This window comes from Jaculus jaculus, chromosome 14 (genome assembly GCF_020740685.1).
Source record: "Jaculus jaculus isolate mJacJac1 chromosome 14, mJacJac1.mat.Y.cur, whole genome shotgun sequence".
Taxonomy (NCBI): Eukaryota; Metazoa; Chordata; class Mammalia; order Rodentia; family Dipodidae; genus Jaculus; species Jaculus jaculus.
This window is the reverse complement of record NC_059115.1, coordinates 66,524,879-66,546,723: the sequence shown is the minus strand read 5'-3', so window position 1 is coordinate 66,546,723 and position 21,845 is coordinate 66,524,879. Positions and strand designations below refer to the sequence as shown.

The 21,845-nt window shown below is 43.0% G+C and overlaps 1 long non-coding RNA gene across 1 annotated transcript in view; it reads left to right on the top strand.

Moving 5' to 3' along the window:
* The window catches only part of LOC123454714, a 128,637-nt gene that overhangs the window by 18,106 nt on the left and 88,686 nt on the right, over positions 1–21,845 (top strand). Inside the window, exon 2 of the long non-coding RNA XR_006633453.1 lies at positions 12,621–12,743. This is a non-coding gene — a long non-coding RNA (uncharacterized LOC123454714). The remainder of the gene's footprint in view (positions 1–12,620; positions 12,744–21,845) is intronic.

Genomic DNA, 21,845 nt, shown 5'->3' with positions numbered 1-21,845 from the left:
TATAACTCCAAAATTAAAGGAAACTTGCTGAACCCAAATTTGCACATTACAAGGCATGGGGTTCTTAATGAAGCCTGGCTCACTCTCTGCAGGGCAATGAAGAATTTTTTTCCCATAAAGAATATATTAAAGGGACTGTCCAGCACTGTTAAATAAGCAGTGATTTCACACAAAGTAGTTTCTTTTTGGGAAGATGACTAAAGATGAGTTTTTAAAGTGAATTTAAAAGAAATGCATACCCTTCATGGATTATGGAGACACTCTGTGCCTGTGCAGCCTGGGCGGGCATTTTTAAAATGGGCTTTAAAGACCAGCAGGGAACTTAATAGAATGGCAGATTATCCAGTCTCAACCTGGACCCAATTAATCAGCAACTAGGGGTGGGGTACAGCCTCCAGGGGATTCTGGTGCACACTCAAGTTTTGAGACCCATGGTTACAGCTTTGTGTTTATTTTGAAAAATGACTTTAGGGCTAGAGGGATTGCTTAGTGGTTAAGGCGTTTGCCTGCAAAGCCAAAGGACCCAGATTCAATTCCCCAGGACTCATATTAACCAGATGCACAAGGGGGCGCACATGTCTGGAATTTGTTTGCAATGGCTAGAGGCCCTGGTGTGCCCATTCTTTCTCGCTCCCCCCCCCCTTTCTCTGTCAAATAAAGAATAATAAAATATTTTTAGCTGGGCATGGTGGTGCATGCCTTAATCCCAGCACTCGGGAGGCAGAGGTAGGTGGATCGCTGTGAGTTCGAGGGTAAAACAAACAAAAATCAATATATATATGACTTTAGTACATCTTACAATACCAAATCTAGTAAAGAATAGGATAGTTAATGTTTTAAAATGTATTTTCAAGGGGGGGATTGGCATGTTATGGGTGCTCTTCAATTAGTATTTTCTGCTTGTCTTCAGTCAGTCAGATTTGGTAAAACAATGTCTGAGGAAGGAAAGATATATCCCTGAAAAAACGGATTTTCAGTTAAGTTTTACATATATAGCAGATGCCATGATGCTCCTCATCTGCCTTCCCTTGAACTGCTCACATAGTGTCTATGTCATCCTTGGCCCATACAGCCTTGCTATGGATGGTGGTCCACTTTGTGGTCAGTATGTCATGTGAGTATTCTGGGATACATTCACAGGGTCTTACCATGCACAGACTGCAGTGCAAGTCTCCCCGCCACCCCTGTCTCAGAAGCCATCAAGTCACAACAGCCTCACTCTGGCCTGACTCTGCCTTCTCCTTAGAGGCAGAGCCCTGAAGGAGCCTGATCATAACCTTCATGAGTGATCCTAGTCACACGGAGTGCAGGCTCTTTCTCTATAGATTCTTTTTCTTTTTTTTTTTTTTTTGAGGCAAGCTCAATAGATTGGCTATGTATGTATATATGTATGTATGTAAAATATATATGAGAGAGAGAGAATTGGAGTGCCAGGGCCTCCAGCCACTGTAATCCAACTCCCGACACATGCACCACCTAGTGCGCACGTGCGACCTTGCATGCTTGCGTCACCTTGCATCTGGCTTACTTAGGACCTGTAGAGTCAAACATGGGTCTTTGGGCTTCACAGGCAAGTGCCATAACTGCTAAGTCATTTCTCTAGCCCTTTTCTAGATTCTTAATGCTTAGAAAGGAGAGTGATGGATAGCTGCTTAGCCTGCTGGATACCTTTTAAAAAAAAAAAAACTTTTCTTTTTTGTTTGAGAGAGAGGGAGGCAGACACACACACACACACACACACACACACACACACACACACACAGAGAGAGAGAGAGAGAGAGAGAGAGAGAGAGAGAGAGAGAGAGAGAGAGAGAGAGGAAGAGAGAGAGAACACCAGGGCCTCTTACTGCTGCAAACAAACTCTAGACGCATTTGCCACTTTGTGGGTCTGAATTTATGAGAATTGAATGTAGGCTGGCATGCTTTTTTTGTTGTTGTTTGGGTTTTTTTGCTTTTGTTTTTTGAGGTAGGGTCTCACTCCAGCCCTGGAATTAACTCAGGGTGGCCTCGAACTCACAGCAATCCTCCTACCTCTGCCTCCTGAGTGCTGGGATTAAAGGCATGCGGCACCACGCCCAGCTTGGCATGCTTTTCAAGTAAGCTCCTTTTGCTGAGCCAAGTCCCTTGATACCTTTTATGTAAGTTTGTTACAGTAAGAAGCATGTTTTAATTTGGTAGTCTTTAATGTATTTTTTCATGTAAACACCTTTGTAGAGTGCCACCAGTGCCAATGTATAGAAATGTAGTTTTTTTTTTAAATTCATTTATTTGCAAGCAGAGAGAGAGAAATGGTGCACCAGGACCTCCTGCCATTGCAAACAAACTCCAGACACATGCATGACTTAGTGTGTCTAGCTAATGTGGGTACTGGGGAATCAAATGCAGGCTGTTAGGCTTTGCAGGTAAGCACCTTAACCTCTGAGCCCTCTTTCCAGCCCATGTGTGTACTTTTTCTTGGTGTCTGATCTCCTTCAGGCTTAGTATTGGGCCTGTGAGGTTGCTGCACCCCATCTTCCTCAGTTCTTTCTTTGGTGTGTTAATTGATGATATTTAAAATGTTAATTCCTAAGTAGGAAAATTACTAGTTAGTAATAATGAGAATGCCAATGAAAAATCAAAATAACCAACAGTATATTGCTGAGTAAGCAGAGCTCAGGCCAAACTCGGCTACCGGGGTACAGAGACAGCCTGTGCATCGTGTATGTCACTGATGGTGAAAAGTGCTCTCTGATGAGTAGTGGCATCACTGACACCCAAACATGGGTTTCTGGAAGAAGCCTTCAGGCTCCACAGGCTCTCTGATACAGACAGCTGCTCTGAGTGCTCTGGCTGTAGGCGTTCTTGAAGCGGCTTCATGTGTGCATGTTTCCAGAATGCGGCCATGTTTTGACTTCCCTCCGTACTGAAAGATGCCCGCCTCAGATTTGTCACCTAGAAGAGTACAAGTCTAAAAAGACTTGTCAGAGCATTCATTTGTAAAGTTTTTTAGTTTTTAATGTTTTATTTTTATTTACCAAAGAGAGAAAATGGTCACACCAAGGCCTCTGGCCACTGCAAATGCAAAGTTAGTACTTACTTAGCTAACAGGAAATGATGCATAGTGAGCAATTCTAACAGAAGTGGCCTGGTACTTAGTTAGCTAACAGGAAATGATGCATGGTGAAGAAGCCTCCTCTAGGAGTCCTGAGATGAGTGGGTATGGTGTGGTGTGGTGTGCTATGAGGAGAGGGACATTGCTGAGTGTATCCATCTAGGTAGTGTTTAACTGCTAGGCTGTGTCATAGTCACAATTCATGAGATCCTTGTCCTAGCAGTCCGTTGGGCGTGGGCATGTGCCTATTTATCATGTAAGTCACCTTCTTGAGCTCTGCTCAGTTTTCTTTTTTCCTTCCTCCTCCTCAGACTGGGAAATTCCATTAATCTGTCTTTTGTTGTTGGTTTAAAAAAAAAAAAAAAACTTTTATTGACAGCCTGCCATTGATCTGTTTGCCGATTGCTTCTCTATCCTGCTAGAATTTGCCATTGAGCAGTTGTATACTTCAGTTACTATACTTCTATTTTGTCTATTTTTTCTTTCTAATCAGAAAGAATTGCTCTTCTATATTTTTCAATTATATATTTATTGCTATTCTATATTTTGGTAAAGTATGATTCTCATATGCATAAGTTTACTTTGTCAGCAATAAGGGGACAGAAGCCTGGCTCCACGCTGTTGCCCTCAGCAGCCCGAAAAGTCCCCTTAATAAGGACTCTACTCAGGAAAACCCAAATGTGTGGCTGTGACACAGAAAAGAATTTCATAACCAGCCAGTGTGAAACAGAGTTGGAGTGTATTAAAGATATTTTAATATAGACTTCAAGCATGAGGGCTAAGAGAAAGACACTCTGAAAGAAAATAAAACACACCCAAGTATGTTTATGGACTTCTCAAGGGAGATTCAGTTTATTAAGACATTTTTAATGTAGATTAATTTTTTTTAATTTATTTGCAAGAGAGCATGTGGGAATACCAGGACCTCTTGCCACTGCACATGAATTCCAGATACATGTGCCATTTTGTGCATCTGGCTTTACATGGGCACTGGGTAATTGAACCCCAGCCATCAGGTTTTTCATACAAGTACTCTAAGAAAGTTACAATTAAGTGACTTAGCATTAGCATGTTCTCTCTGTAGATATAGATGTAGATAGACAGATAGATAGAAAGACAGGCAGATAGATGTGTGTGATATCTTGGTGGCTCTCGAGTTATATCTCAAAAGGTTGCTAAGAAACCCTTTATTTCAGGCTGGGGAAATGGCTTAGCAGTTAAGGTATTTGCCTGCAAAGCCTAAGGACCCCAGTTCAATTCCCCAGGACCCACATAAGCCAGAAGCACAAGGAGTCACATGCGTCTGGAGTTCATTTGCAGTGGCTGGAAGCCCTGGTGCATCCATCCTCTCTCTCCCTCTGCCTCATCCTCCCTCTTCCCCTCCATATAAATAAAATAGTTTTTTAAAAAACTTGGTTTATTTCTTTCTCTAGGTAGGTCTCACTCTAGCCCAGGCTGACCTGGCACTCACTCTGTAGTCCCAGGCTGACCTCAAACTCACACAAGCCACATCTGGCCTGTTTCTCTTTTTTATAAGGGAGATTAAAGAATGTTCTGGAGGTTCCTTAGATGGGATTATAATCTGATAAAGTAAAACCAGGAGCTATTAGGGTTGAACAAAGGGTTTAAGGCATGTCATTTTATTGCTTTAAGCAAATGTTAATTGTGCTGGGATTCTTGCTTCTCAGCTCAGGGAAGGCCTCAACCCGACTCCTTTCTCTTGTCATGTCTTTCTGTCCTGCCTCTACTTGACCTAGTTTCCTTTCACTCCGAGCATACTTAAAACAGCTTGGTTGGATGCTCTTCAGGGACGGGTGTTCATCTCTCTAAATATCTTTGTTTGTATATGTGTGTACATATGAATATTCACGGGTGTATATATGAGACTTACTTTCCTGTTTCTTTGACTGTCAATAATTTTTGACAACTAAACCTTTCAAATACTAGAGTGTAGCCATTCTGACAATTAGATTTTCTCTTCTCTCTATGGCTTATCATTTCTCTATTTGCTGTTGCTGTTTGTTGTTTACTGACCATTCTGAACTAACTCGCAGTTAGTTAGGCGGCATTCTTTGTCTTGTGTGGCATTGCATTTTCTGCTCAGTTAGTTTTGTGATCAGGAGTGACAGAGATCTCCTTAAATGCCCTCTCCTGGGCCTGCCAAGGTGCCCTGTGCACACTGGGGCGTGCCTTCATGCTCAGGCAGGCAGTTAGTAATCCTGCCTTGCCTTTTTATCCCCTGCTGCCACAGTTGGTCACGTCAGCTACACTGTGAGCTTAGCCAGATCTTTGCTAAGCTTGGGTGTGCTTTTGAGCTCACTTCTAGCACCATGCCTGTGCCTGGCCTACCATATTCTCAAGAATACGTTGAGCTTTCTGAAGCTGCCTGTGATGTTTCCCATGTTTTCCTTAATGTTTTTAGTTAGCCCATTCTTGTTCCAACTGTTAACCTGCCTACCACCTGAGGAGAAGATGATGTTAATTGCTTCTGATAGTTTCCAGGGACTGGCTCCAGGAACAAGGCTTTCCCACTGGGCGAGTTCTCAGTCGGGTCAGATGAGGACAGCTGAGAGAGGGATCCTCCTGGGAGTTCTCAAGCCGAGTACAGCTTCGTAAAAGTGGAACTATATAGAAGCCCTTACCCAAAACTGTCCCCTTAGGGACTACCAGACACCATTTTTTTTTTTTTTTACTGTAAATAGTTGTCATTGGTTTTCAAAGCTCCTGTGAAGCCAAAGTGTGAACAAGCTTAGGCCAGGGAAAGTTAAAATACTATGAAGTTCACTGACTACCAAAGCTGTTTTTTGTTTGTTTGCTTGTTTGTTTGTTTTTCTTGAATAGCCCTCAGGCTTTCCACTATTCCCTTTCTCCTGATAAATGCGGCAGTTTCCACAGGTTTTTATTTCACTGTTCCTGGGGATACCCTTCGTGTCGTCATCATATATTTCCTTTATTTTATTTATTTATTTATTGGCTTTTCAAGGTAGGGTCTCTAGCTCATGCTGACTTGGAATTAACTATGTAGTCTCAGGGTGGCCTTGAACTCCTGCCTCTCCCCTCCCTAGTGCTGGGATTAAAGGCATGTGTCACCACGCCCAGCTCATCATGTGTTTTCTGTACTTGTTAAGTTCTGTTTAGCAACAGTGATTGGATTTTCAAAGTAGTAATAAATGCATTGTGCTGCTGCAGTCCATTCTTTTTCAGTACTTGAAGGCCTGAAATCATTCGGAATCTCAGTTAAGTGGGGAGATCCATGACGTTGCCCTAGGCTGCACACTTGGGCTCAGAAGGCGAAGCTTAACACGTATTCAGCCCAGAGCTCAGGATTGCTCCCAGTAGCATATTGTCTCACACTCCTCAGAATCCTTCCTCCTCAGTTCACAGCAGGAAAATTCTGACTTGGGTTTACAGCAGTAGAAGACGTACTGTGGACTCGTTTTAATGCATTTGTATATTACACCATAATAAACTCAATGGAAACACTGAACTGTTGGGGTTTTATTCCATGATCAATTTTCAAGGTGGTTGATGTTTATTTGAAACCTCCCATATCCTATAAATGACCTTTATGCCTAATGTACATTGGGGCACTGAAGGGTAATATACACTGTCTAGAGATATCAGGGAAGAACAAGAGGGTCACCTCTCCCATATTCCCTACCCACTGGTGGTGATCTTGGCTGTGCTCTGATCCAGACACACATTGCATGCCTTAAACTCAGATCTGGCCTTGTAAATAAGTTCTGCTTGTGTTCAGTAAGATAAGTTCACAGCAGTAGACTAAACTTGGATGAGAGCTGCATGCTTCCATCCATGAAGCTTTCTCATTCATTATCTGCTGCTTATCACATGTACAGAAACACGACAAAGTTAGCGCCCATCTGATTGATATTCAGAAATGCCATCAACTCCTGATTCCTAGTGATGTGAGGCAAATTGTTTCCAACAAAACTCCTTTAGTAAGTCCGTAGGGAGTGTGGTCAGAGAATGTAGAGAGGAAGAGATAACAGGGTGGAGTTACTTAGGGAAGCCTTCGTGAAGGAGTTGATGCTTGAGCTGAGCTTCAGTGGAAGGAAAATGGCTGTGCTGATGGGGAAAGAGGCAATCTGTCTGGGACAGGACCACAGGGAGCCAGGGCTTTTCCAAGAAGGTGGACCTACGGGGGTGCTGGCGGCATGAAGGTAGGATGGAGGCATTGCACGGGCTGCAGAAATCAGGTATGGGATTGAACCTCTAAGGTCTTACATATGCTAAGCAAGTAAGTGCCTTACTACTGAGCTGCATCCCCAGCTCTTGAAATCAGGGTTGGTTCGTTCCTGTTGTAATAAATAGATTTTAATACAATGATGGGAAGACCAAGAGACAGAAGCTGGCCAAGAGGTTTCAGAAGTACACCTAGCTCATTACCCAGTGTGGAGAGTCCTCCTGCAGTGATGCCATTTGCAACAGTCCTGGGAAACCACAGGCTTGCCTCAGTGTGGAGCAAGGCTTCTCCTGACCAGATGGTCTGAGGCACTGTCCCCAGTGGAGGATTCTTCTGTGCATTGTCTTAGCACGAGTCTTGGTGCTTTTCATATTTGGGGTATCCAGCAAGCTTCTCCTAGGTTGTCTATGAGTAACACTTTATTATTTTAGCAGAGTTAAGTTCACAGCAAAATTAGGAAGGTGCAGAGATATCCCATTTACCTCTGGCCCACATGAATACCCCCCTCATGCTACATTTGTTACAGTTGATGAACCCACACAAAGACACCATTAGCTGGAAGTCCATAGTTTATGTCGGGCTCACTCAGTGTTGTGAAGTGTCTGGGTTTGGGCAGATAGATAATACAGACTTGTGCTCACTACTATAGTTCTGTATAGTATCCTCATTGCCCCTAACCATTATCTTGTAGTCTCCATAGTGTTGTCTTTATGAGGGCTGCCTGGGTTAGAGTTGGAAATTTGACTTTCCCCAAGTCAGGTTCTGACTAAAACCCACCAGGTTAGGCTCCCTTTTCTGTGGGTAGATGATATTTCTCACAGTGGTGCCTCTTCCCCTCTGCTGCCAGAAACAGATTTCTCTCCAGTATTTATTATGAGCACATGGATGAGTTCTGGGAGAACAAAAGTGTAGGCTTTGGGACTTGATCCTTCTAGAAATTTTAACTCTTAGATTTCTACCCAAGACTCCAGCAATTGGCCCCCACCAGTTCCCTCAGGCTGTCTGCTCTAGTAATGATTCTGTCTTCCATGTCTGTAACTCCCATGTGGGGAACAGTGTTCTGCCCTGTGACCTCAACTAAGTGTTTTAGAAATACATACACATCTGTGTCTTTAAGTCAAGAGCAAGTAAGCATACTATCTAAACAAGAGGCTTTGAGCAAGGTTGGTAGAAAGCCCATGTTCACCCCATTAAAATATATGAGCTGTGTTTTAGATGGGGTATGTGTTTCCTGCTGCCAGCATTTAAGAATAATAGACAACTGTGAATCCTTTTGCTGCTCATGAAATGAAAAATCATTACATTGTAATATCAGGAGATAGGAGACTGTATAAGTGCATTTTCATGAGAGTTACCCCAAATTGGGGGGGGGAACGTTGGAAGGGTTTCAGTACCTAGTTATAGACTATGTATTTATGTAGCAAAGAACAAGGAGTCATCAGACTGTCTCAGTAAGGGCTGAGAGAGATGGCTCAGTGGTTAAAGGTGCTTGCTTGCAAGCCTGCTGGCCCAAGTTCAGTTCTCCCCAGCATCCACAGGCACACTGGTCTGTAATCCCCGTTCACCTACAGCAGTGAGAGGCAGAGCCAGGAGTATCTAGAAGCTTGCAGGCAAAACAAGACACAATGTTTGATAGGGTTTCAAACAACTGCAGGAGAGAACAAATACCTTGAGATTGTCCTCTGAGCCCTGCATGTGCACTTGTACACACACACACACACACACACCATAATAACATATGTAGTGCACATACATACACAGTGCATACACACATACATACATATTGCATACACACCATATATACATACCTAGCACATGTGCACACACACACACAAATATATACAGATTTTTAAAGTCTCAGTGAGTACAGTGATATTCCTGAAGGGAAGTTGTGTGTTAAGAAGAGATTCTACCACTTTGTGTCAAATAACAAAAACCTAGCTGAACGAAACAGTAAAGTAAAATATCACTGCCTCTTTGTTTAGGAAACTCAGAAACTTGTGACTTTCTAAGATTAATGTGTCCACGGTTAAGGGCCATGTTATGTAGTTCACATAAGAGGTGTGATATGTTTCATTTACATTGACATTATTGCTTAAGTGCACTTTAACAGTCTTTCTCCTTCACTCTTTCCCTCCTTCCCTTTTCTTGTATGTTGCTTTCTTTTTGGAGTTTTCAACACATTTTGCCCTTGAAAAAGATTAAGCTGTTATAGAGGGAACATTTCATGCCTGTTATAAGCTGCTTATTCCTGTAACACAGCTTGACTTCCACTGCACATGAACGGAATGCTGGGAACCCTGGCATGATCAAATAGGCTCCAGCAGACTTAGTTGTAACACATTTTTAGCATTGACATTAGTAACTCTCAAGTCTTAAGTATGAAGCTTCCTCTCCACTCTGGTTACATGAGAGGCCTTTCCTTCTCTCGGTCCTTGTTGTTAGTGTTTCCCATGGGGTCTGTAGGGCTGTGTATGGATGGTTTAGTGGATAAATATGCTTGCTTGCAAAGCCTGAAGGCCTGGATTCAATTTCCCAGTGTGCAAAAAGTGGCACGTACATCTGGGATTTTTTTTTTTTTTTTGCAACTGCAAGACACTCTGACATGATGCATGCAAGTGTGCACACACACATTTTTTTTTTTAACTACAATCCAATAAAGTATCATGCCTGGGATCACTAATTTTTGTTCAATTTCAAACTTTCTTTTTCCTGTATCATCCTGCATTCTTGTGTGAACTATCTGCCAAACATAAAGTATTACTCAGAAATAATTCTTAACTATACAGCATTTGTTATCCTGAAAACTCTCATTTGCTTTTCATGCTCATTCTTCCTGAGGCAGCATTCTGGACTGCAGAGAATCTCTTTACGGCGGGGGTGGGGGAAGGGAGGTTCTCTTGTTTATTAGATGCTTCCCCTCTCCCACCTCCCCTCCTTTTTTTTTCCCCTCAAGGTAGGGTCTCACTCTAACCCAGGCTGACCTGAAATTCACTATGTAGTCTCAGGCTGTCCTCAAACTCATGGTGATTTTCCTACCACTGTAGGTACTACCTTGCCCAGCCTTCTTCCCCCTTTTTTTTTTACATTGAGGCACTTAGTTGTCAAGTTAATTTCTCATGCAAATCAGCCTCTGACCTTGCCTGAACTGGGCTTCTCCAACTGTACTGAATGTGCAGGCTGACCTTCCAGCCTGCTGCTCTTTCCCTACTGGCCTGGGCTGTTTTCAGGCCCTCTGTGGTGCTTATAGCCTTACAGATGCTTGAGCCTCTGACCTAATCTCTCATACCTTTACTTGTCAGAGCCTAGGCCAAGGCCATCTTTACTCAACTTTTTTCCCAAATGTGCTTTTGACCTGAGCAGGGGTTCATATCTCCTAACTTGGGACATTTCTTTCTGACACTCTTGACAAGTGCTCACACAGCAACCCCTCTCCTTTAGTCTCACAGCCAGACCAGCAGAGTACCTCTATGCAAGTCTTGTGTAGAAAGTACCAGACACTATGAAGTCATGAATAACAAGGTCATTTTGTATCTAGAAGACAGCATTATGAACAGTTCTACCCTTCCTGAGGCTCTTTTTATATTAAAAAAATTTTTTAATTTATTTTTATTTATTTGAGAGAGAGAAAAGGCAGAGAGAATGGGCACACCAGGGCGCCTCTAGGCACTACAGACAAACTCCAGACACATGTACCACTTTGTGCATCTGGCTTTACGTGGCTCCTGGGAAATCGAATCTGGGTCCTTTGGCTTTGTAGGCAAGCACCTTAACTGCTAAGCCATCTCTCCAGCCCTATATTCTTTTTTTTTTTTTTTTTAATGGAGGAAGGGGTATTTATTAAAGCTTATAGACCCAGGGGAAGTTCTATAATGGCAGAAGAAGCTGGCCTACTTTCACAGGTTCAAGCAGAGAGAAGGCACACACCCAAAAGACAAAAAACAAAAGAACTCAGATACTTTGCATATCTTTAGATTGAAATTTCAAATCTACCCCCACACCTTATAGCTGGACCCTAAGTTCCACCCAGTGATACCTCCTCCAGCCAAGTGGCTGCAAATCCACACTACAAAATAATAAAACACTGAATATATTGGGAGCGATCTATTCAAATGAACACATTCCACCTCTGGCCCCCAAATAGATTCAAAACTATCACACATTGTAAATTGTACTCAGTCCAATTTCAAAGGTCCCCATGGTCTTTACCAACTTAAGATAGTTCCAAAGTCCCAAGTCTCATCTAAGACTTAAGATTGTCTTTTATCTGTGATTCCTGTAAAGTCAAACAAGTTATATACTTTTAACATATAAAGGCATAGAGTAAACATTTTCAACTGGCATAAGGCATAGCAAGGAGAGACTAGAACAATGCAAACTCAACCACCATCAAACAAAGATCAAACTTCTGCAGTCAAGTCCAGTGACTGGCTGGCTCCGGATTTGCCAGTTCCACTCCTCCAGCTGGGCTGAGTAGCCAAGGAAAACTTCTGTCCCTACCTAACAACCTCCATAGTAGTCCTTGCACAGTCCTGGTCTACTCAAAACATCTTCAGGTCTCCTTGTAAGCCACAGTCCATCCTCCAAAGGCTCTTCCAGCCTATCAGAGTCATCATGCCCTGCCTCATTCCGCATCTCAGCAGTGGCTCCTGGAACCATGTGAGCACTATTTGATCCACTCCATGCATTTTTCATGCTTCCAAAACTAATACCATGTGTGCATGACACAGCCATAAAATTCAGGGATGGAATAAATCATAACCTTGAAAAGCAAGGTCCTTCTCCAGTCAACTCCTTCCCCAAAATGTTTGCATTTCTCTCTCTCCCTCCCTCTCCCCCCTCCCTGCCCCCCCCCATCTCAGTTTGGTTTTGGTTTTTGGTTTTTGAGGTAGGGTCTCGCTCTAGCCCATGCTGACCTGGAATTCACTATGTAGTCTTAGGGTGGCCTTGAACTCATGACAATCCTCCTACCTCTGCCTCCCAAGTGCTGGGATTAAAGGCATGTACCACCACACCCCGGCTTTTTTTTTTTTTTTTTTTTTTAAACAGAGGTTATAGTCTTATATTCCTTCTCCTCTGGTCCCTTCCCCGAGGGGTTTCCTCAGTAGGCTTATTGGTCTTCATTGTTGTGTAAATAAGATCCCAGTAAATGTTTGTCAGGGGTGGGGAAAAGAACTGGACAGACAACAATAGTAGCTACTCCCCTAATTGTCCCTATATTTTTTTTCTCATTTTATTTTCACGAGAGAGCTTACTAAAAACCAAAACCTTTAATATACATGTAAAAGCTGTAGCCTTCTTTCTAAAAGTATGAATGTTCTACAGGTTCTTGATCAATATGAACGGGAAGGATTTAATTTCCTTGAGAAGGTGTTCAATTCCTCACATTCCTTCTTAGAAGACTTGACTGGTCTTACACTGCTACATCAGGAGACCCAAGCAGCCGAGGTAAGAACACAACAGCCTTTCTGTACTGGGGACTGATGTTTTAAACCAGTTTGACACTTGTCTTTACAAAAAGGAAGAGAGCAATTGGTGTCGATCTTTTTTATCTGAGAGCAGATATCTATCACTAAGCCTACTGGTTTTCAGAGAAGGAAGGCCCTTCAGCAAGTGCTGGGGCCTTGTGTGCATAGGAGGCTGACCAGAGGTGCCCAGTCCACAGAATCCATGCTAATTAAAGTATAGGTTATTGATACCCAGCACTGCTTGTTCTTGCTGAAGATCTGTATTAATGCAGCTGTTAGAGAGCTGTAGCTAATGTACTTCTGTCAAAATACAAGTCAATCACAACTGTAGACTTTGGCCATGTCTTCAGAAAAAATGAAGGAAAAGGGGAAGGGAAAGAGAAAGGGAAAGGGAAAGGGAAAGAAAAGGGGAAAGGGAAAGAAAAAGGGAAAGAAAAGGGGAAAGGGAAAGAAAAGGGGAAAGGGAAAGGGAAAGGGGAAAGGGAAAGAAAAAGGAAAGGGATGGAACTGGCTGGGTTCACAATTTTCTCAGTCTTGGGCACTGAATCCTGCTGTGAATAGCTTCCCCAGTCATCATTTTGTTTCTCCACATCTCACTGTTCTTGGAAAACGGAATACTTTGTGTGATGGTAGCACTGTTCAGGTTACATGGCAAAAGGTATAGTTCTCAAGTGTGTGACTGAGAGTAAGTGAGATCACCATCTTGTTCATGAACATCTTTTCCCCCTTTGAAGAATTGGGAATTGTGGCCATCCAAGTGTTTCCTCGGATATACAGGGAAACCCTTGTCTTCCTGTGTGCTGCAGGCCTGGCACGGAGCTGTGGTGCCAGCACTCCTAGCCACTGTGGGTTGTGTATCCTCACCATTGAGGAGGCGCCATGTGCTCGGTGGGTGGGTGACTCGGTCCAGTCCTGGACCAGCCAGCGGAGCAAGGGCTACTGTTTGGAGGGGTGGAACAAGGGCTGTATGTAAGAAACCATATGGAAATACCAGAGTGGAACTCTTTGGAGTTTAGAGCAGATTATATTAGTCTATGGTTTTTAGACATACCAGGGACGTGGGATCATCCATCCATAGTATTGGACTTGAAGCTGAAAGCAGTCCTTCTATAACTTGCTTTGCCTGGACAAGAATCAGGTGTATTCCTCCACCATGGGTCAGTCATTAGAACCCCAGGGAGTCTCTTGCTTTCAATTCTAGGACATTCTCCACAAAACTTAGAGAGACTGAAACCTTCTCTTAGAAACGTTACGGGTTCCTGGGCAGGCTTCAGAGCATTGTACTGACCGTGGCTTCTGCTCTGTCTCTAGTGATGCAGCAACGGAGAAGAATCTAAAGTCTTTATAGACTTGCAGTCATTTGATGAGGGATCTTAGGGAGTTTTGCCACTCAGCTAGAAATAAGTTATATGTTTCTGCTTAGCTGGCCAGAAGGAAGACAGCATGTAATTGATCGTACGTTACTCTGTGCAGCAGAGCAGGTGCTAGCGTAGTGAGGCGAGTCCTTCACGAGCCTGGCGTGCCTCACATCTTAGGACGTAAAGGAGACGTTTCAACCCTCGTAGAAGATTAAATAGGAGCAGGTGAGGGGCATGATTTCAACCACAAGCCCAGTCTTCTTACTGGATATTCCCCCATTAAGGTAGATAATTTTGTAATCATAAGCCACTCACCAAATTATAGGTTAGAGATGGGCCAGCTGTGGCTTGCAGCTATGGCTTTTCTGCCCTGCCCCTACATGTTAAATTTAGAAGAAAGCCAATATTTAAAACTAACAAGTTCGACATAAAATTCTGAATTTTCTCATTTCAACATATGAAAGATCAGATCTGGCATAGGTAGGCACACATCCTTTGATAGTGATTTTTTTTTTTTTTTTTGGTTTTTCAAGGTAGGGTCTCACTCTGGTCCAGGCTGACCTGGAATTAACTCTGTCATCTCAGGGTGGCCTTGAACTCATGGCAATCCTCCTACCTCTGCCTCCCGAGTGCTGGGATTAAAGGCGTGCGCCACCATGCCCGGCTCAGATAGTGATGTTTAACTGGCGTTGCACAGCAAATTTTGTAAGATAAATAGTACACTTGATACAAAGTTTGAAGCTGTACAAATCTGGGGGAGCTCAGTCATGGAGTGCTTGCCTAGTGTTCCTGAGGCCCTAGGTTCAAGCCCCAACACCGCAGTAGAACCACCTGTGGAGGACACTTCCTTCCTTGCACACCTGCCCTAGAGCTCTCAGCTCCCTTTCTGGAAACAGCATAGCTGTCATTTCCTGCCAGAGATGCTCTTCAGGGAATGTTTTCCATTTATTAGATTTATAACCTTTGTCTTAGAAAAGGCCATTATTTCCCTTAAAAGCTCTAAATATGAATTTTAAGAGAAGAGCCGAAATACAGTATTCACTAGAGGACCTCATAACAGAAAAAATCATTGTGTTGCCCACATCATTTTATTATTAACACCACACTGTAACTGACTGAGCTAACAGGCCAGCAACATTCATCAGTTTAATACTGAAAAATGTGTGAGTGCACAAATGCGTGCGTGCGTGTGTAAGCAGAATAAACATGAGATAGTAGGCTGGGGAGATGGTTCAATGAGTAAAGTACTTAATGGGCAAGCATGCAGACCTAGGTTGAGGTTCCTAACACCCACATAAAAGCCAGGCCTGGTGGCACCAGCCTGTACTCTCAGTGCTGAAGAGGCAGAGACAAGTCAGTCCTTAAGGCTCTCAGGTTAGCTAGTCTAGCAGAGTCAGTGAGTGCTAGTTTCAGTGACAGACCTTAACTCAAGAAAATAAAGTGGAGGGCTGGAGAGATGGCTTAGTGGTTAAGCACTTGCCTGTGAAGCCTAAGGACCCTGTTTTGAGGCTCAATTCCCCAGGACCCACGTAAGCCAGATGTACAAGGTGGCACATGCATCTGGAATTTTTTTGCAATGTCTAAGAGGCCCTGGTGTGCCCATTCTTTCCCTCTCTCTCTCTCTGCCTCTTTCTCTGTTTGTCACTCTCCAATAAATAAATAAAATAAATATTTAAAAAATGGAGAGCAGCTAAGTAATATGACATTATCCTCTGTCCTCCACACATGCTCACACATGTGCATGTATACTTGCACAGACACACATAACACACACACACATAGACATGCAAAGACAAAATCAAACAGCTGGGACTGTGGTCAAGCACTTACCTAGCACGTGTGGCTCAGACCCCAGAATTGGACACATTCACAATACATTTACTTATAGCCAGGCATGGTGCCACACACCTATAATCCCAAGCACTTGGGAAGTGGAGGCAAAAGGATCAGGAATTCAAGGTCATCTTCACTATATGGCCAGTTGAGGCCAACCTGGCAAACATGAGACACGATCTCAAAAATCAAAACAAAACAATGTTTCTCTGTTTAGTGTAGCGAGAGGCTGTAGAGATAGGATACAATTTTAAAGCTTCAATGTGAAATATGACTAGTAGATTCATGTTTATCTCAAGTTACAGGCTAAAAATTACATTTGCCACAGAAATGCCATTTGGTTTTGCTCATATCATAGCTCATAAAGACGGGGCCTTGGATGGACACTCGTACTCTTTGTCTGAAACTCATCGGGTTGCCAAACAATAGTCACATCCTGCCCATGGAGCATCAGAAGGCACCGTGGAGGAAAATACCCATTTGGCTTCCCACACTTTTAAACCTTGCCACAAACAGGAGCTTTTCACACTTTACTTTTGAGGTCCACTCAACTGAAAATGGGGGTGGCTGTTGGAGCTCAGTTCTGACTCCATAGTCCATCTAAGTCTGTCTTTTTTGCTGTTTGCAAACCCAGAAAATGGTCTGAAATTTGATGAACCACAGAGTGTCCAAGTCATGGTTCTATTAAGGAGCTCTCTAATTTTTTTTAATTGATGGTTTCAGTCTAAATCAAACATGCAAATGTTTTAACCACATTTTATAAAATCTGCTGTGACTTATTCTCTTAGGATTATTTCTCATCCCAAGAATAGAGTATCAATTTCCATGTTTTTATTTTGTTCCAACTGTGTATTCAACACTGCTCTGAGAAATGCTGAGATATGTTCAGGCTCTAACTCAAGAGAAAACACTGATTCACGAGAACTCATAACAAAAGCCATGTTGGTACCTCATTGAGAAATTCAAATTCCCAAACCCCATAACCCAACTTTGCTCAAATACTTCATCCTTATTTCTGGAAATTAGCAATTTTCCCAATTCCAGGATTAACATCAGGCTGCCTTATTCCGTGGCTCAGCTGCCTGGGCAGCGTTGGCTGCTTCGTCGTGCTGTGGGAGCCGCAGCATAGCACTCGGCACATGGCCTCAGTGGTAGTGCCACGTTTTGGTGAAACAGAATGCGCCATCTGCAGATACGTGGATTAATAATAATCACTGGAAAGAATGATGTCCTGGGTGAAGATTCGGGTTCTGACTCGTCCTCTGCAAAGTTCTGAATTCTAGAGAAGGCCCTTGCTCTCAACAGCAAAGTCATCTGAAAAACATTCCCATTGTGTGATACGACTTCATTGGTGCAGCGATTTACTATCCAGCAAAGTCAATAACACAATTAACAAGTGTTTCTGCCAGGCCTTTTGCACTTACCCTGAGTTTTTGGCCCCTTGCCCTCACAGCTGGTTTTGATTTGGTTCCTGTGGAATATTTTTTTTTCAGTTTGTATTTAACAGCAGTCAGATATTTATGTACAGCTTCATCGAGAGACTTCAATGACAAATATGCTTTTGGAGGCCAGTGGAAGCTGTGGGAAAGCCTGTGTCAGCACTCAGTGGAGAGCTCACTCTGAAAATGGACTTAGCCTATTTATGCATCTCAGTCTGACTTCCCAGAATCCTCTGCTAACTTCCTGCTACCCTATGCTGGCCCATCCTGAGACTATGCCTGGCCTTGATTTTTCCTTATGAAGCAATCTCTCAAGGCACAGCCTTGGCCCTCTCTCCTGAGTAAGGGGAGACAAGGCCGAAACTGCAGGCACAAAGCCATTCCATTCTCAGCTTGGAAATCAGAGCCTGGTTTTGGAAATGAAGCTTGGCAGTATCCAACTGAGACCTCCCTTTATAAAATGTGTCCCTCTTACTTGCTGTCAGAGTCATCTACAGGGATTTGAGATGTTCACATAAGTTGGCATTAGGGATGGTCCAATTGAAGAACAGACAATGAAGGCCTGGCTGAGTTCCCCACCCTTCAAAGGAGGAGCATGAGTGGTGTCATCTACTCAGAGGACATACAGAGAGAAGGGGTCAGGTCACACATGCTAGAAGCAAAGACATGGCAGCTAGTGCTGAGAAAGGAAAAGGGGACTCAAGGCCTCCTTGAACCATAGGAATCAAGTCCTCCTTAAATCCGGATCTCGGTTCTGCTTGGGTTTTGGTGAGTGCACTAGGATAAATAACTTTGATGTGATACACACCACCATTTCCCCAGTTTAAATGAGAGGAGTACACCATAGACGAAATCCTTTCTAGCCCGAAACTACCAGTTTGGTCAGTTTTTAATACTAAATATCTTAGGGTGAATGAAAGTGCCTTTTGCATATCTTAGAGATAACCCTGGTTAGGGAGGTTTTTGGATACCTTTTTCGATTCAGATCTACCTGGCATGTTAAAGGAACATGGCTCATGCTTTATCCTGATGAGTGAGCATGACAGATACAGATGTAGCCTGCAGTGACTTAGCCCGACAACTCACCACATTCTCCATACACAGTGCCCAGGACTTTATATACCCTGACCTTAATTGAGGAGTTTCACAACGTGCCTCTCCCTGATCCTCAGACCAGCTTCTAAATGGGTTCCATGGCTCCCTGAATTGAGGAATGGTAGAATCCTTGGAAGATTGCATAAATGCCTGATGTTTTTTAAAAAAAAAAAAAAAAAAAAAAAAAACAACTAGTCCCAATGCATGATAACCCTCAGTATATGGCCTGGTCAGAAAGTCAGACACTATATCCCAGCTTCAGCAAATGGCATGGATTGTGCTCCGCAAGACCCTGTACAGGGACCCTGAGTGAAACTCTGGGTCATTTCCTAATTCATCAACCTTCTGTAAATTGGGAACACTTCTTATTCTTCACAGTTGTCATAAGCAATTAAGTTTTTAAAAAGACAAAAAATACAGATAAATTGGGCTATATCAAAATGCAAAACCTTTTGCTTTAAAACTCTAGAGAAGCCGGGTGTGGTGGCGCACACCTTTAATCCTAGCACTTGGGAGGCAGAAATAGGAGGATCGCCATGAGTTTGAGTCCACCCTGAGACTACACAGTGAATTCCAGGTCAACCTGAGCTAGAGTGAGACCCTAACTCGAGGAACCAAAAAAAAAAAAAAAAAAAAAAAAAACCTCTCGAGAGATTGAGCATTGCTATGAGTTTGAGTTTGAGGCTGGCCTCGACTATATAAAGAGAATTTGTCTCAATAACAAGTGGTGGTACATGGCTTTAATCCCAGCAGTTGGGAGGCAGAGGTAGGAGGATCACAGTGTTAATTTGAGATCACCCTGAGACTACATAGTGAATTCTACATCAGCCTATTCTAGAGCATGACTCTACCTGGAAAAAAAAAGGTGGGGAGTAGGGTAGAGGTGGACTGCTTACAGAATGGGAGAAAATAGCTTTCTACAAATCAGATACAATATATTTGGAATTGCTTTTTAGGGAATTGAATAACTCAGTGATAAGATGCATTGCTCAAGTAATGAGTTTAAATAGACATTTCTCCAAAGAAGATATATAATGTTCAGCAGTCACATGAAAAGATGCTCATCCTTACCAGCCACTAGGGAGACAGAGATGATAACACGTTATACCTAATAAGATGGCTAAAATTAACAATAACAAGGGTTGGCAAGGATGGAGACAAATTGTATTCCACATCCAGAACTAGTGGGAATGTGAAATTCTGCAGCCAGTTTGGAGAACAGTTTGGTATTCTTTAAAGAATTAAATGCATAATTACCATATGACCCAGAAATCTATTTCTAAGTATACAGACAAGAAAAGGAAAATAGATATGTGCATAGAAACTCACACAAATGCTTGCAGCAGTATGGCTTATAGACAAAAGTAAAAATAATCCCAACATACATGGACTGATAATTAAAATGTGAATAGACGCTAGGATGATGGCTCAGTGGTTAAAGGCACTTGCTTGCAAAAGCTAGGTTCAATCCCCAGGACCCATGTGAAAGCAGATAGATGCACCCAAAAAAAAAAAAAAAAAAAAAAGTGGAGCATGCATCTGGAGTTTATTTGCAACAGCAAAAGGCCCTGACGTGCCCATTCTTGTTCGTTCATTCTCTCTCCTCTTCCACTGCTCACAAATAAATAAAAATATTAAGTGTGGATACATTGGAGTAGTAGTGAAGTGTTTCCCAATAAAAAAAAAAAGAACTCAGGCCAGGTGTGATGGCATACACCTTTAATCCCAGCACTTGAGAAGCAGAGGTAAGAGGATCACCATGAATCTGAGGCCAGCCTGCGGCTAGGGTAAAAAAAAAAAACAAAGGAAAGAACTCATGTGCATTTGCAGTGTGGGGAAGCCAGTCATGAATGGTTATATACTAGGATATCATTTTTCTGAAATATCCACAACTTTTAAACCTGTAGTCAAAAGTTGGAGTGGCTTTGGAGACTGAAGAGTGGCTGCTTGCTCAGTTTCTTTTTTGAGGTAATGGAACGTTCTGGTCTTAGTGATAATGGTTACGCAACTGAACATGCTAAAACCATGTAAATGCACACTTTAAGTGAATTGTTTGGATGTGTGAGGTATAAAAAAATGTTTAAGGTCTGGATGGCTTAGTGGTTAAGCGCTTGCCTGTGAAGCCTAAGGACCCTGGTTTGAGGCCCGATTCCCCAGGACCCACATAAGCCAGATGCACAAGGAGCCACATGCATCTGGAGTTTCTTTGCAGTGGCTAGAGGCCCTGGCATATTCATTCTCTCTCCCTCTCCCTCTCCTTCCCTCTTTTTCTGTCTGTCACTCTCAAATAAATAAACAAAAAAAGAATGTTTGAGGGCTGGAGAGATGGCTTATCGGTTAAGGCATTTGTCTGCAAAGCTTAAGGACCCAGGCTCAATTCCCCAGTACTCACATAAGCCAGACGCGCAAGGTGGCATGCGCATCTCTCTCCCCCACCCCTCTCTCTCTCTCTGACCTGGAATTCATTATGTAGTCTCAAGTGGCCTCAAACTCATGGTGATCCTCCTACCTTTGCCTCCCAAGTGCTGAGATTAAAGGGTTGCACCACCATGCCTGGTTTATCTTTTCTGGGTTTTTCTGGCTTTGTTATACCTTAAAGCATTAGTCTAATCCCCACCCTAACCCATAGTATCCCATCTTGCACTTGCACTATGGCTAGCCAGCCAAGTATCAAGCAGCCAAGTATCAAGGTGCTTTCTGGAAGGGGACAGCTACAGCCTCCGACCAAGAGGTCAGGGAACATGAGAGCATTTTGTTACCTACTTTTACAGATAAACACAAGTGTGTTGGAAAGCCAAAGCCCAGCCTAGGTCTCAGTTTTTCCTCTTTACCTCAGTATTTTCTCACCCTCCCATGTCAGTTATTTTACTTTGAAAATTCTCAAGCGTACAGAAAAGTCGACCCACTTGCCTTCCACCTGGTCTGATCACTCACTCATCCATGCACATGTCTCATTTTCCAGTCATTTCACAGTATGTTATGCTTTCTCTGCAAGGTGGCAAGTTGGTAGTTTCTTCTGATTTGAAGCACTGTTTACTTGCTATTTCTCTACTCTCACACCTCTTTGGAGGAGCAGTTGCATTCTTCTGGGAGTATGGTGCCCCTGAGTGCCAGCCACCTTGGTGCAGTGCTGCTGACCCATCTTCTTTCATGGATCCCCAATGCCTGAAGCTTTGGAAGTCCTATGAAGGCCATTTTCACATTTCAAAGTCATACAGAAGCTGGACATAAGGGCTCACAACTGTAATCCCAGCAACCAGGAGGCTGAGACAGTAGAATTGCTGTGAGTTAGAGGCCAGCTTGGACTACAGAGTAATACCTAGTCTCAAAAGAAAAAGAAATGGAAAAAAAAAAAAA